Below are 13,050 nucleotides of genomic sequence, written 5' to 3'. Positions count from 1 at the left end.
TAAAAAGGGACATTTAAGCTCTACCTTTTTGCAGTCTGTGTGGTCAGTACCACATGCAGATACAAGAGATGATGAATGAGCAACAAGGGATGAATGTGTGGGGACCACATCATGTAATAACCACCAGGGCATGTGCTACATGACGCAGTGCCAAGAATACCTAGGAGACACTGCAGACACCTGAGCCTCTCCTTGAAATCCCCGCATGTTAGATGCTTTCCCAGGGCCAGAAAGTATTTCTTGCCCTTGTTAACAAAATGTCAGCTGTGTGATCTAGGACTGGTGGTTCTGCAGTCTGATGTAGCAGTGGTTAGTTATTACATAGGAAGAAATGATCCTTCACCCCCAATTATGCGGATTATTTTGTAATGTTTCTAGTCAGAGAGGCATTGCCCATTGCCTCTGTGCTTCTATTGACCCACTTACTCCTCAAAATATGAAGCCATATAGCTGTGTTTTTTATAAGCCAACTTAAATGTTTTTTCTTATCCACCTTACTTCTGACTTTCATGCTAATTAAAACTGCTTATTCCTATGAAACTACTTTTTATGTCTAGCTCAGAGCAATAGAAGTTCACTGCATTCCTGGATTTTTCCTTGCAGGTTGGTAGGAAAAATGTATAGTTCCCTTACCTAGAAAACCTGTGCCATCTTTTCACATTAAACACCAGTGGCCTCAATTAGTGATTAACTAGTTCAAAACACTCTACAGAAGCACAATTTTGACAACGTTGTGCACTAAATTTCTTTCTGTCAATGCTGATTCCAGCAGCCTCACATAAAATTCTCAGATAAGGCCAACTAAACAGCAGTGGACCTAACGAGGACACCTATTTCTTTTTACTCCCTTGGACCTCAGGAGTCTTAATCTTTTCATCATCTCATAATGGCTCTTGCATTTCCCTGTATATATAAGATAATTGAAGAAGGTGAAACCTTTATTTTAAAAGGTGGTGACAGAAGCACATGCTAATTCACCCAGATCTCTAAAAGGCAGAATATGAATTCAGGTATACCCAGCTTTATTATTGTTAGGACTTCGGTTGTATATAATCCTTCAGCAATAACATAATACCAGAAAATTACAATTGGTGGTAGCCACTGGACAGTGTTGTTGGTACACATTTGCATCAAATCTGTGCACATAACTTCCTTGTGGGAACAGAAAAAGACTGATCCCAACCATACCCATCCGCATTAGTACTTTTGATAGCTCCTAATTCAAGAGGTATTTTGTCATTTGTACTTAATGTTGTTCCACACTATGCTATGCGATTTTTCTCCCAGTGAGAACTGGAAACTTTTGACCCAACTGCAGTGATATTCCAGAGTATCACATTCAGTATTCCAGACACATGAGTGAAAAATCAGTAATCATTATGCAAGAATTACCAAGCATTTTAAATCTGAACTACATTTCTGTTGATTCAGAGAAACTATGATATCTGAGATCTCAAGCCTAAAACTTGCTGATGTTGCCAACTGTGCTTATTTAAACTGGCAGGTTACTTTCTGCCATAGATTTGCCACTTGCATTCTTGTTAATGTAACACATTAGTAATCTTGCAGGAGCATTGCAAGCGTTTCTTTGCCTTCTTCAGCTTATTTAAAAAAAGTTGTTAGTCTTCTGTTAAATTAAAACAAATCTTAACCATGCAATAGTTATCGTTGTTTTATACTAGTAAAAAACCCACAAACATCACCAACTTGGAAGCCTTCTCCCAGTTCCTTCCATTAGACAGCTTGGTATTTGCATTTAACACTAGCTTTGCAAAAATTTTCTTGAAGAAACCAGAGGGCAAATTTCAGTATTGTCCAAGTCTGTAATTTAAGGTGCATTTCACTTTCAGAATCTTGTGGCAGATGACATGTATGCCCAGGAATTCACTCCTGATCCTGTTTGTCTAGATGTCAAGGACAGGGTCAATCTGAGCAGTAGAAAAAGAACTGCTTTACTTTGGAGGTATGTTTCCTGAGGAAAAAAGCCCTTAACTTCGATCCCCAACACATCGTCAGCTTTGATAAAACCAGAATTTAATTCAAGACTTCATCTTCAGCAGATGTCTTGTCTCACACATTTAGTTGTGTACACTTGCTGTAAACATGTTTCTATTCCAACAGCAACTGCTGTGATGCACTGAAAACTTTTCTCCCCATTTTACATCTAGAAACACAAGATTAGAGTGTGCAAAACCAGAACAGTAGTTCTTACAATTTTTATCTCTGAGCAATAACTGGAAGCTGAAAAGTCCTGTATTTACAAGACTGGGTAATGACTTGTGACTCTATTTTATTTTGGGGGGTTATGTTTGTTTCATTTGGGGTTTTTTGTTTGTTTGGATAGGTTTTTTAATTTTCAGATTTGCATCCTGAATAACAGTGAAAAAGAGGTGTAATGTGAGCGAGAGTACACATTACAAATCTTCCTTCTGGAAAAGAAAGGATAGGAATTAACCAAGTCTCCAAAATTTCTTTTTTTTCTTTGGTCTTGACTGCTCTTTAAAAGTCCTCATGTTTCCACAAGGAGGTTTTGGTAAGTGTTTTGTTTGGGAAGGGGTGGAGGAGAAGGAAAATCAGTGGGAGGAACCTAAAAATCTGCACCTTTTGGCTGTCTCAAGTACTTGTCTGCATGGAAGCTCAATATGATGTAATTAATGAACAGCAGTCCTCCACCTTCAGTGCTTCCTCCCTTTTTCGAGACAGATGTGCTGACGGCCTGGCACCTTCTTTAAAGAACTCAGTTTTATGGAAGCTGATCTCAGCAAGGCACGAGTGGCTACAAGCTTTTGGCTGCCCCATGTATTTTCAAGAAAAATCACAGTGTTTCACAGCAAATACCCAGGGACAATATCAGAGATGAAAACCAATTTTATGCAGGGTTCAGCAAATGCCTCCTTTAATCTGGATTCCTTTCAAATACCCAGGCATGCTAAAGTTTCCTTTCCTTGTCTTGAAAAACACTCTTATGGAAAAATGCATCTCACTTGCAAGCTATCTTTTTTTCTTATACACTGCACACATTTTACTCTGCTTAGATTTCCTCCTATTCCTCCTAGACATATCTTCATATGCAACATCAAAACAGTTCTTTCGTTCTGTGCTTTTACATCTCACAAGCTATAGAACACCACCCTCTCCTCACTTACATCCAAATTCAAGAAACAAACCGACTCCAAACTCAACCTATCAGGGTGCCTAAAGTTAGATAACTAAATAAGTTACCTGCTAATCAGTGGTGCTGAACACTTACAATTCCTGCCAAAGTCAAGAGCTTTAGAAAACTGGGATAATTCAGCCCCTACAACCTCCATCTCCCCCCAGCTCCAGACACAGAGCAGTATTCATAGTCTCAGCTTTACTCACCGAACTAAACGTACAAGGCTTAACCAAACTGGATAAAGCAATTGCAGAAATTAAGTTACCAAATTGGATTCACATGCCTAAACTTGGCCACATAAGTTTGATAAATTTTTTGGCTTAAACATTAAGAAAAAGAAAACAAGACAGAAGAAAACAACTCAATAAATACAGAATCCCAGCCTTTCTTCCAAAAGGAAGCACAGTTCCAGGAAGCCTTATGGACATCAACCAGCTGTCATGAGAAATGGAAGTATGGTATAACAGCCGTCTCCAGACTTCAGGCTTCACAGTGCCCTGCAAAAGCCACATGAAGGATACATAGAGAATAAAATCTTTCCCTTTGAGTCTTTCCTCAAAACTTTGGCAAAGCCTAATTTCCCTAATATTGCCAATGTCCTAACTCAGAGAAAGGTCAGAGGAAAATAGTGGTCCCAGCACATTTAAAGTATTCGTGAAGATGACAGTTTTTGGTCTGTCTCTGTAAAAATTTGGGTTAAGCTTCAATCATAATTCAAAAGAAGATCCACGTTTTAAGAATATTTTTTTAAATAAACACAATTTCTATAAATTGTCTCAGAGTTAACAAAGCAGGATTAGTTTCACACAAAGTATTTATAAAGAAATAATAGTACTGAACTATGAAAAATGAAGTTTCAACAGCTTTAGACCAACTAATCCGTATTTAAAGGGAAATACTGAACAGTAACTGAATAGCAAGAGTAAGGGGTCGGTAGGTGTTTTCAATTGATACATTTGAGATGTCTCAGTTGAGAAACTTTGATGCTAAATCCCAAGTGTTTCTAGTTATTTTTACTTCAATGTTTTGTTACTAGGCTTCCAAGTAGAAATCCTGAAGATGCAAAGGCACTATCTTACCTTCTACTTGTAGTTGAAGAGCTTTGTGCACAGCTCCATAGGAACTCCTGTTGCTTAAAGTCCTGGTGAGAATCTCCTTGAAGAGAACAAACTCACGGAAGGGAAAAGCAACTGCCCATTTCATGTTTGCTTTCTTCATTCTACTCTAATTAACAGCTCTAGAAGACTTTGTAGGAAAAGCGGATTGTTTTTACAGGTTGCTGGAAGCTGAACTTTTCATGGAGAACTGGATGGAGATCTCGCATTAGAAGGCAGTCAGCAGAAATATGCTATTTTGGAAAGGGATGCTGACTTATCAACACACTTCAAAATATACTAATTACATTGAACATTTCTACTGCGTTTTCCCATCAACTGGTCAGAAAGAGGGAAGGAAAAACAACAGCAGACAATCCTATTTTGGAAATGCTTTCACTCTAAAAGAGTGTGAGAGTAGACTGCGTAAGAGTCTTGTCTCAGGAAGAGTAACTGTCATTTCAAAGTATTTCTCCAGCTGAAGGTGCCTGGATTAAATACTGTAGACTTTGCCATACCTTTAAAAGAGTAAACCCAAAATATTTAGTTTTTGTTTTAGCTGTCTTTATCTAAGACTTCAGTTCAGGTTTATATCACCATCATTTGCAGTGGAATTTCTATGGTACTCATCATTTCTAAGCAATTTCCACAGAAGCATAGTAGAGGTTTATGAGACAAATATAGATACATCAATGTACCATGTCCTGGTTTGCACTGCTGCATTACATTTCTTACTTTCCATCTTTGGCTACTAATCATTGGCTTGCAGTTGGTAAATATCTATTCCTGTGCACTTCAGAACAGCGCAGTAATCTGTGAGGAAGTTTTTATATATCCTACCTGATTTTTTTACCTGTTTGCTCTTATGAATCACATCTTTTCATTTGCAGCTACACCTTGGACTGAGTCGAATCTGGAGTAGCAAGGCTTGCTGCCTAGCAGGCCTTCTTGAAGTCAAGTATGATGATACATAGAAGCTGAAATTATGCTTGCATGAGTTCAGAAATTACTCTTACATTCGTGAGGAGAGCTTTGGATTAAATAACATTATTAATTACATGCAACAATTGCTACTTTAAGAGTAGTTAGCAACAAGGTTTAGAAATCCTTCTGCACAAAATCAAATCGTATGTATGCCAGATAAGTATTGTGTGTATATATTAAAGAACTCTACAAAAGATACATACATATAGAATGATATCTTACATATAGCGAACTGTAACTCCTTAGTTAACACAGTTGCTCTGCTTTACACTAGTTGCAGTACAGCAAATCAGCCCGTCCTTTTGCAAGTAGACTGGCATTAACAATTTACTCAGATTTTCCCAGTTCTTAAGCATGGAGGCATGCAGCAGTATCTTACAAACTGTGCTATCGACCAATATACTCGACACCTAAATAGTGTAACATACCATCATGAGTACGTGACACCACAAGTCCTTTCAGGGGAAGATTCTCAACTTGTGGTCATGAAGGTAAGTGGACTGTTGTTATACTTGCCTCTTTAGGGAAGGTTCATTAAAAAGGAATAAAATCTGACTGTTCCCCAAAAGTTTAGCTAACAAAGTCTACTGTTGCCCTTTGTTTTTTTAAATGTTCTTTTTTAAAATGCCAACAACAGCCATTATTAAAGTCTATCAAGCACTTATCTCCAGAAGTTCTCTATGAAACAGTAGCATCTAGTAATAAGGTAAATTGAATATATATATACACGTATATGTTCGGAAGTAGTGGGACTATAAGTGGAACTGTTTGCTGGATGACTGCAGCAAGGATCCTTTCTGGTCAGCAGCACTGTGTTAGATTGTGTATAACAAGTTGTCACAGAATTTCCAGTTACTTAAGCATCTCAGAGGAAGAATGCTAAGATTCTAATTTCCAAGCTTTGAAGACTGCAGTGGTAATGGCAAAGCGAGGACTGACTTGAGAGAGAGTAGATACAACCTATGAGAGTTATAAGAATTACAAGATTTCAAAAATCACCCCCAAATATGTGCAGTTTGTTTTCCTTCTGGTGCTTCAGTGGCCGGCAACTTCTTTCTATTTTGTTTTGGAACATGATTTGAAACAATGATTTGGGTTTGGCACTTACTGATATACCAGCATAAGTTGTTAGAAACATCACAATCTTTTGAAGACAAGACTGATCCTTGAGGTATTTTCTTGGCCTTTACATTACCTTTAATTATATGCAGATAATAAAAATATGCCTTTGTTTGACTCTACTAAAACTACCATTGACAGTCCAACAAAATCTTTTTACACCTGAGCAGCTGCTTAGCAGGAAAGCATCCCAGCAATGAAATCCCAGCAATACAAAACCCCTAAACCTTTCTCTAGCCCTTTGCTTGGGGATGTTCCCCCTGAAGTCCCTCAGTTCTTTCCCAAATTCCTAATTATGTATTTCTTTTCTACTATACTAAAACAACTGCTAGACTTGAAGCAGCCTAGGTCTGAGAAAAGGGGTTCCAGTACCTCGCAGAGAAATCTGCTCAGCAATTTAATTTCTGTCTTTTATGCAGGCAGGAAGCCCCTTTTGTGAAGCAGACCAAATCACAGTTCAGCTGTAGTAAGTGATTTTAGGTTGCTCCTATAATAAAAACGCTTAAGCTCCTATTGCAGCCTAATGGGGCTGCTGGTGTGCATTCACACAGTCCTACTGAAATGCCCTCCTCATTAAATGGGTTATTCAGAAACCAAAGTCTACGGTGACTTTGGTTTCTGAATAACTGAAGATACAATGCCAGGGTCAAAATGTAGCTCCTGAAAGGCCTCAGGACAGCAGAGTAACTGCTGATCACTAGGGTTTGCGTAAGGGGAATCAGAAGATGAAGATCTGGTTATCTAGTCATGTTTCTTCTCAATGCAAGGTTGTCTCCTGTTACATTGGTATACTGTAAATTGCTAGAGAATTGCCAGCAAGGATGACAGCGTTTTGTCACAGTTGTGATTAAAAGACTGAATCCTTAGGGCCCCTTTAAATTGCCTTTCCTTTTGTCCTAATCCAAGCAGAATTTCATTGTTTTCAATGTGTGGGAGGAGGATTCAGGTGGAAACACCAGCAAATTTCTGTCCCAGAGAGGTATGCAAACAAACAGAAGTGAACTTCTAGAGAAATTATTTTACTGCCTATTAGTGTCTGCCAGTTTTCATAGGTTCATCAGGATGCATGAGAATTCCCCTGTAAAGTAATTTATGTGCTGTGCTGTAGAGCAACACTTGACTCTTTTGATCTTTGATATTAGGGATAATGAATTTGTAGGCACCTTCAGCTTCCTCAGCATTGTCATGCAACCTAAGCTGACTACTAGACTGGTCTGACTGCTGTTTGTTCCATTTACTCAGTGGTAAGTAACACACTATGATTTGGTAAGTAACACACTATGATTCTCTCAAGCATAAAATGGAAGCAGGCAGGATTTTAAAAATTATTAGAAGAACCCGTTTAAAAAGCAAAGGCACTTCAATGTAATTGTATCTTTCTTAAATAAGGTGAACAGATGAGACATCACTTTCTAAACATCTTTTTTTTGGTTGCTTAAACTAGTTTTGGCAGTTATTGTAATTCTCATATGGTGGTGATGAAAGTTGGCTTTTATGGTTTCACTGAAAAATTTGGGATATGACCTTCCAAAACTGGGAAAATGATTGTTGGGCTTTCTCTCCCTCTTTAAAGAGACTGTACTTCTCTTTCCCAGATCACCACTGCACTAGGAGGTTAATACTATGCACCTGAGGCCTTTCTATAGTCTAGTACAGAAAGCTACTTACTTGCAAAACATCCTTACATGGATTTGAAAATATTTATATGTGTAAAAGCTTTCCAAAAACTTTAAGACACAAATTCAGCCCAAATTTTCAGTTCAGCTTAATTTTTCTTCACTTTCCTTCACAGGTATATATATGCTTCTAACAATGTTGTTAAACATGTTAAGAAGGAAAGTTCTCAATTTTGTACAAATGACTTAGTAACCTGTCATAACTGCATGCAAGTTGCATGCAGTCTTTCTTGGTACTTGTATTTCTCCTGGAGGAAAACACTGGTATGTTTTAAGATAGCATTTTCTTGAGATATTTGGTAGTTCCTTCTTTTCTCTGGTATATTCTTGTCTATTGGCAATGGGACTTCAAATGTTCCAGGCTTCCCCCTGAGAAAAAGAACAGAGTAAAAAGAGTGAGAGAACTGGGCTCCTGCTGCACATCTCCAGAGCCTGTGGGAACAAAGAGCCAGAAGCGCTGGGAGGAAGGATGAAAAACCAGTGGGAACGGGCAGGAGAGAGGCAAGGCGGTGGGGGAAGGGGCCGTGGGACGGCAGGGGCAATGGGAACAGAAAGGAGCCAGATCTGGTGAGCCAAGGAGAAACCCAGTAGGAGAAACTTCTTTGTTTGGAGGGGAGAACAAAGGGAAAGGAGAGATGATGGAAGAAGCATAGCTGTCAGGTCAGAAGAAATTCATTATTCTGATCCACTCTGCCTGCACCCATGAAGGGCTGATGTAAACGCACAGAGGGAACCGATTAGCATGTGCAAGAAAACATGCTGCTTTTGCTCTGGTTACGACAATTGACTCTTGTTTTTTATTTTCTTTTTTTTCCTCATCTCCTTTTTTGGCACTTAATTCACTTTGGGCAAAAACAACTAATATGAAAACATAAAGCTGGAAATCTAATACGGCAAGGCTACAGATACGGACTTCACCGATCTTGACACATAGATCTAAACATACATGTTTTCAGCAGTTCAGAAGTACTGGTTTCTGTTAGATGGGGCTGACTGCTGCAAAGAAAACCACCCTGACCCACGGTGATCTGAGTCCTCTCTAAATCTGAACCTTAGATTTTTGATGTATCCTGCTCTGCTTGTCCTGGGGTATGAGAAATTTAGCAGGAAGAAGTTGGCATCAATGCAAAAATTTTTGTACTGTATGTAACTGCTTTAGTTTAAGCTAAAACCTCCTGGTGGAAACCATTTATTTGTGTAAAGCAGAAATACCAAATCTCCATGAGGAATCAATATATATCTCCAGTTATCAAGCAGATCATGTAAAACATCAAAACTGAAGCAATACTTACCTTTTCTAAGCTAACTAATATCAGTGCTTTACTGCAAGACTGGATGTTTTTTTCTCCTAGTGGTATTACAGCAGAGTAGTCAGCATTTCAATGTAATCTGCACTACAATGCCCTATGTTAATGCAGACAGATACTTCAAAAACAGAACAACATGTTAATGGTCCCTCCCATATAACTCTTGGGCCTAACAATTAGTAGCCACTTTTATTAGCAGTTAAGTGCAGAAATATACCATTTAAAATCTTACAACCTTTGTTCTGGATTTTAGGTGACTTCAACAAAATGTGTCTTTACTAATGCCCTTTGTAAGCTTGCATGTCTGTTGTAAATAGTATTTTTATCCCCTGGCTGTTGCCTGGATTACAAGGCAAAAACAGGACACCTTGTTTTGCTAAACTTGTTGGTTTCCTCTTTACATTTATTTTAAGATATGAGCAAAGGCTGAGAAACTTTCCTTACTGGTCATGGATGATTTTTTTCCCCTCCAGTTCTTTATCTGCTGTACTTGGAACTCTGAAATTAGTACTTAGAAATGAAGCTATTTATCTTGGTGTGAATGGGGTTACACTCGGAATTTTCAGTTATAAAATTGAGTTAAACATCAATTTATTGATCCCTGGACAAAATAATGTCTCAAAAGAGAGAGCTACCAACTTCAGGAAGATTCTTCCTGCGGACATGAATTGTTTACCAGAATAGCCATGCTCTTTCAAAGCAGGCTGGCCAGTCCTGATTTTGTTGGTTTGTAAAGCATTATCACTGGCTTCACCTTCCATACATTTACCATTTCAATTGCTCCTGTTTCAACACATGTTGGCTGTGTTTTCTGCAAGATATATAAAACCAGAAGCCACTTCTGGAAGAAATGAACTTGTTCTCTAGATCTCATTTTCTGCAACGAATTTACACTGCCCTTACATATACATCCCTGGTCCTGCTACTAACTGGGGTGTTCAAGCCTTAAAATCAATCTTTTCTGCATGGTTGCAATGTGATAAATATCCTCAAAAGACTTGCTACTTAGCAGTGGCCACTAATACACGGTCTTGTGATATGGCTTTTCTTCCAACAGCTGAGGGGATTTGTTGGCACTTTGACTTCATCCATGTTCAAATGAACTGAGAGTTGGCCAGTCAGTTCTCAGAGACCTGGAAGGCAGCTTACGTGCCTGGCTAAATTTGCCTTGCGATTTCCAGCCATGACAGGAAAACCAATTTGCCCATCCATTTCATTTTCTAAAGAATGAGGGAACAAATTTTTACATATATAAAAATTTGAGGCTTTTATCTACGCACAACTCTCTGGGGTTTCCTTCTCCATCATGATTAAGTTTTTCCTTTTGTTGAAACTCCTAGTTCTCAGTGAATATTTCTGTTTAATATTCTATCCTATCAATTGATCTACTGAACATTTAAAACAGATAGTGGTCCACATAGGAGAGGTTTTTTCTGCTCCACTGACCTTTTTTGATTCTTTAAAGTGTCTTTATCTCTCCCCTTGCAAGAACTATGATCTCTTATACAGCTGAATGTCTTGTCTCTGCTACAGGACTCTGTGGTCTGTTTAATTCTCTAAGTAGTTACTGAGAGAGTGCAAGGCATCTCACTCCTATGTGAGGTATAATGTCTTTAATAAAATGAAACTGGAAACCTTTTTCTTCAACATAACAAGAATATGAACAGACTTCTGAATAGGCTTATTATACTGTTTCCTGGGAAACTTCATTTATCGATTCATATTCAGTCTTGTTGCTTGTACATGTTGGTACATGGAAGGTCTTACACTGGAACACTTTATCTTCCAACTTAGCTGCAGGATGAATTTAAGAAAATAGCTAGCATTCTGACTTTCAGTTCTGTGAGTGCATTAGCTCAAAAGGAGAAATTCAAGTTTCATGATACAAGTTGAGACTTTCGGTTGCAGTAATACCAAGCGTTCTGAAAAATTGCTATGCAGATTTCTTACAGAACAGGAACATAAAGGAACATCAAAAATTCTTATCTTCATGCAGGGCCAGGATGATTATTAATACCAAGACTTCCAAGTATTTATACATAACCCGTACCTGACACAGCTTTTTGAGAAATTATATAAAGGCAATCTCTAGCTTCTACATTTTAGTAATTCTTTTCCAGTTTAGATTTCTTCTTTATCTGAATGATTATTCCAGTGAGTAAGCTTGACTTAGATTCCTAAAGCTAAAAACCAAACAAAGGTTCACCACTGTGTTGCAGAATTAAGCTGTTTGCATTAATGGTACTGGTCCTCAACAAGAGGTTTATCATCACTGTACTTATATTAGTTTCTTCAAAAATAATTTAGTACATTGCTACTTATTTAAGAGGGGAGAAAAATGCAATATTTGCAGAGGTACACATTTTCACAAAACATGTATAATATGGACTGGCAAAATAGATTAAAAAAAAAAAAAAAAAGCTGGTTTTAAGTCAAATCTGAGTCCTAATACTACGATTTAGTCTAAATGTTTGGAGCCTGCCTGCCTTCGAGCCAAACTCCATGTAATAATGGGGGTTTACTTCCACTGTGGCTCCCTTGGCTGGATATCGTATCGTATATTTGTGTATGATGCAATAAGGTCTCTCCCCTGAAAACACTCTGGAGGTTTCATTAGTGATGGTAGCACAGGAGGCTGGTTTGCTGTGGTAATCTTACAGAAGTAGCCTGTGCTTGTCTTTGCATGTGGGTTACAGGCCTCATGAATCAATAGAACATAATAAGAATACAGGTTAACACTGAGTTGACCCAGAGTTACCTGGTGTCATTGCAACAAACTAAAATAACACAATCTGAACCTAGAACATGTGTTTTAGTTGAGGGAGTTTCCTGGGTTTTCAAGTCAAACTGCAGCTTTCTTATTGCCAGATTGAATCTTGAGATTTCTTTTTGGGGGGAAACAGGACACCAAAATATATTACTTTTTTTTTGCTTGGAGAAAAGAAGATGTTTCAAATTTCAGGCATTCTCATTTTTCATCAGATCTCATTCTAAAACCTTTACTTTTAAAGTTCATAATACTACCTTTTAAGGGAAAAGTACCATGCCTATACACAGGCAGTAGGGTTGGAGTTTCAGTATGTTTCTGTGTTCAGACTTGAGTGATCTCTCTTAAATTGATCACAAATTGGACAAAGCCTCCAAGTTTTGCACAGCAAAGTTATGGAACTGAACATGATGATGTAGAACAAATCCCACAAGACCAACATGCTAGCACTGAGCTACCTATTGAAGAGTCAAAGGCACAAGGTTTGTTTCTTGTGGGGCTAAAGCACTGTCACTGGATTTCTGATGCTCTGGACTGTAAGTTACATCAAAAACTCCTCTGAAAAGGCTTGCTATAAGCATTTAATTTAATAGACCTAATTTGAATGTCTACAGCATAGTGCTATGTTCGCAAAATAATTACATGAGATACACATTTTCTATTAAATTCTTTTTTTATCTCAATTTATTTAGAACATCTCTTCACTATATCAAAACTTCTCTGCCTCAACTGGAGATAAACTGTTAGTAAAATGTTACTGCAGAACACCTAAACAAATTTATTTAAAAAGGAGCTGTGAAACTTGTTTTGCATACATTTTTACATCCAAGGAAACTCAAAATTAGTTCCTTTTAAGGGTATCAAAGTTGGCACAAGTGGCAGAAATCCCTGGAAGGTAAATATGTGCCTTGCTTCATTTGAAGAAATCTGGCTTCAAAATAACGAA

The sequence above is a fragment of the Lathamus discolor genome, chromosome 5 (assembly GCF_037157495.1).
Source record: "Lathamus discolor isolate bLatDis1 chromosome 5, bLatDis1.hap1, whole genome shotgun sequence".
Classification (NCBI taxonomy): domain Eukaryota; kingdom Metazoa; phylum Chordata; class Aves; order Psittaciformes; family Psittacidae; genus Lathamus; species Lathamus discolor.
This window is presented reverse-complemented; position numbering follows the sequence as displayed.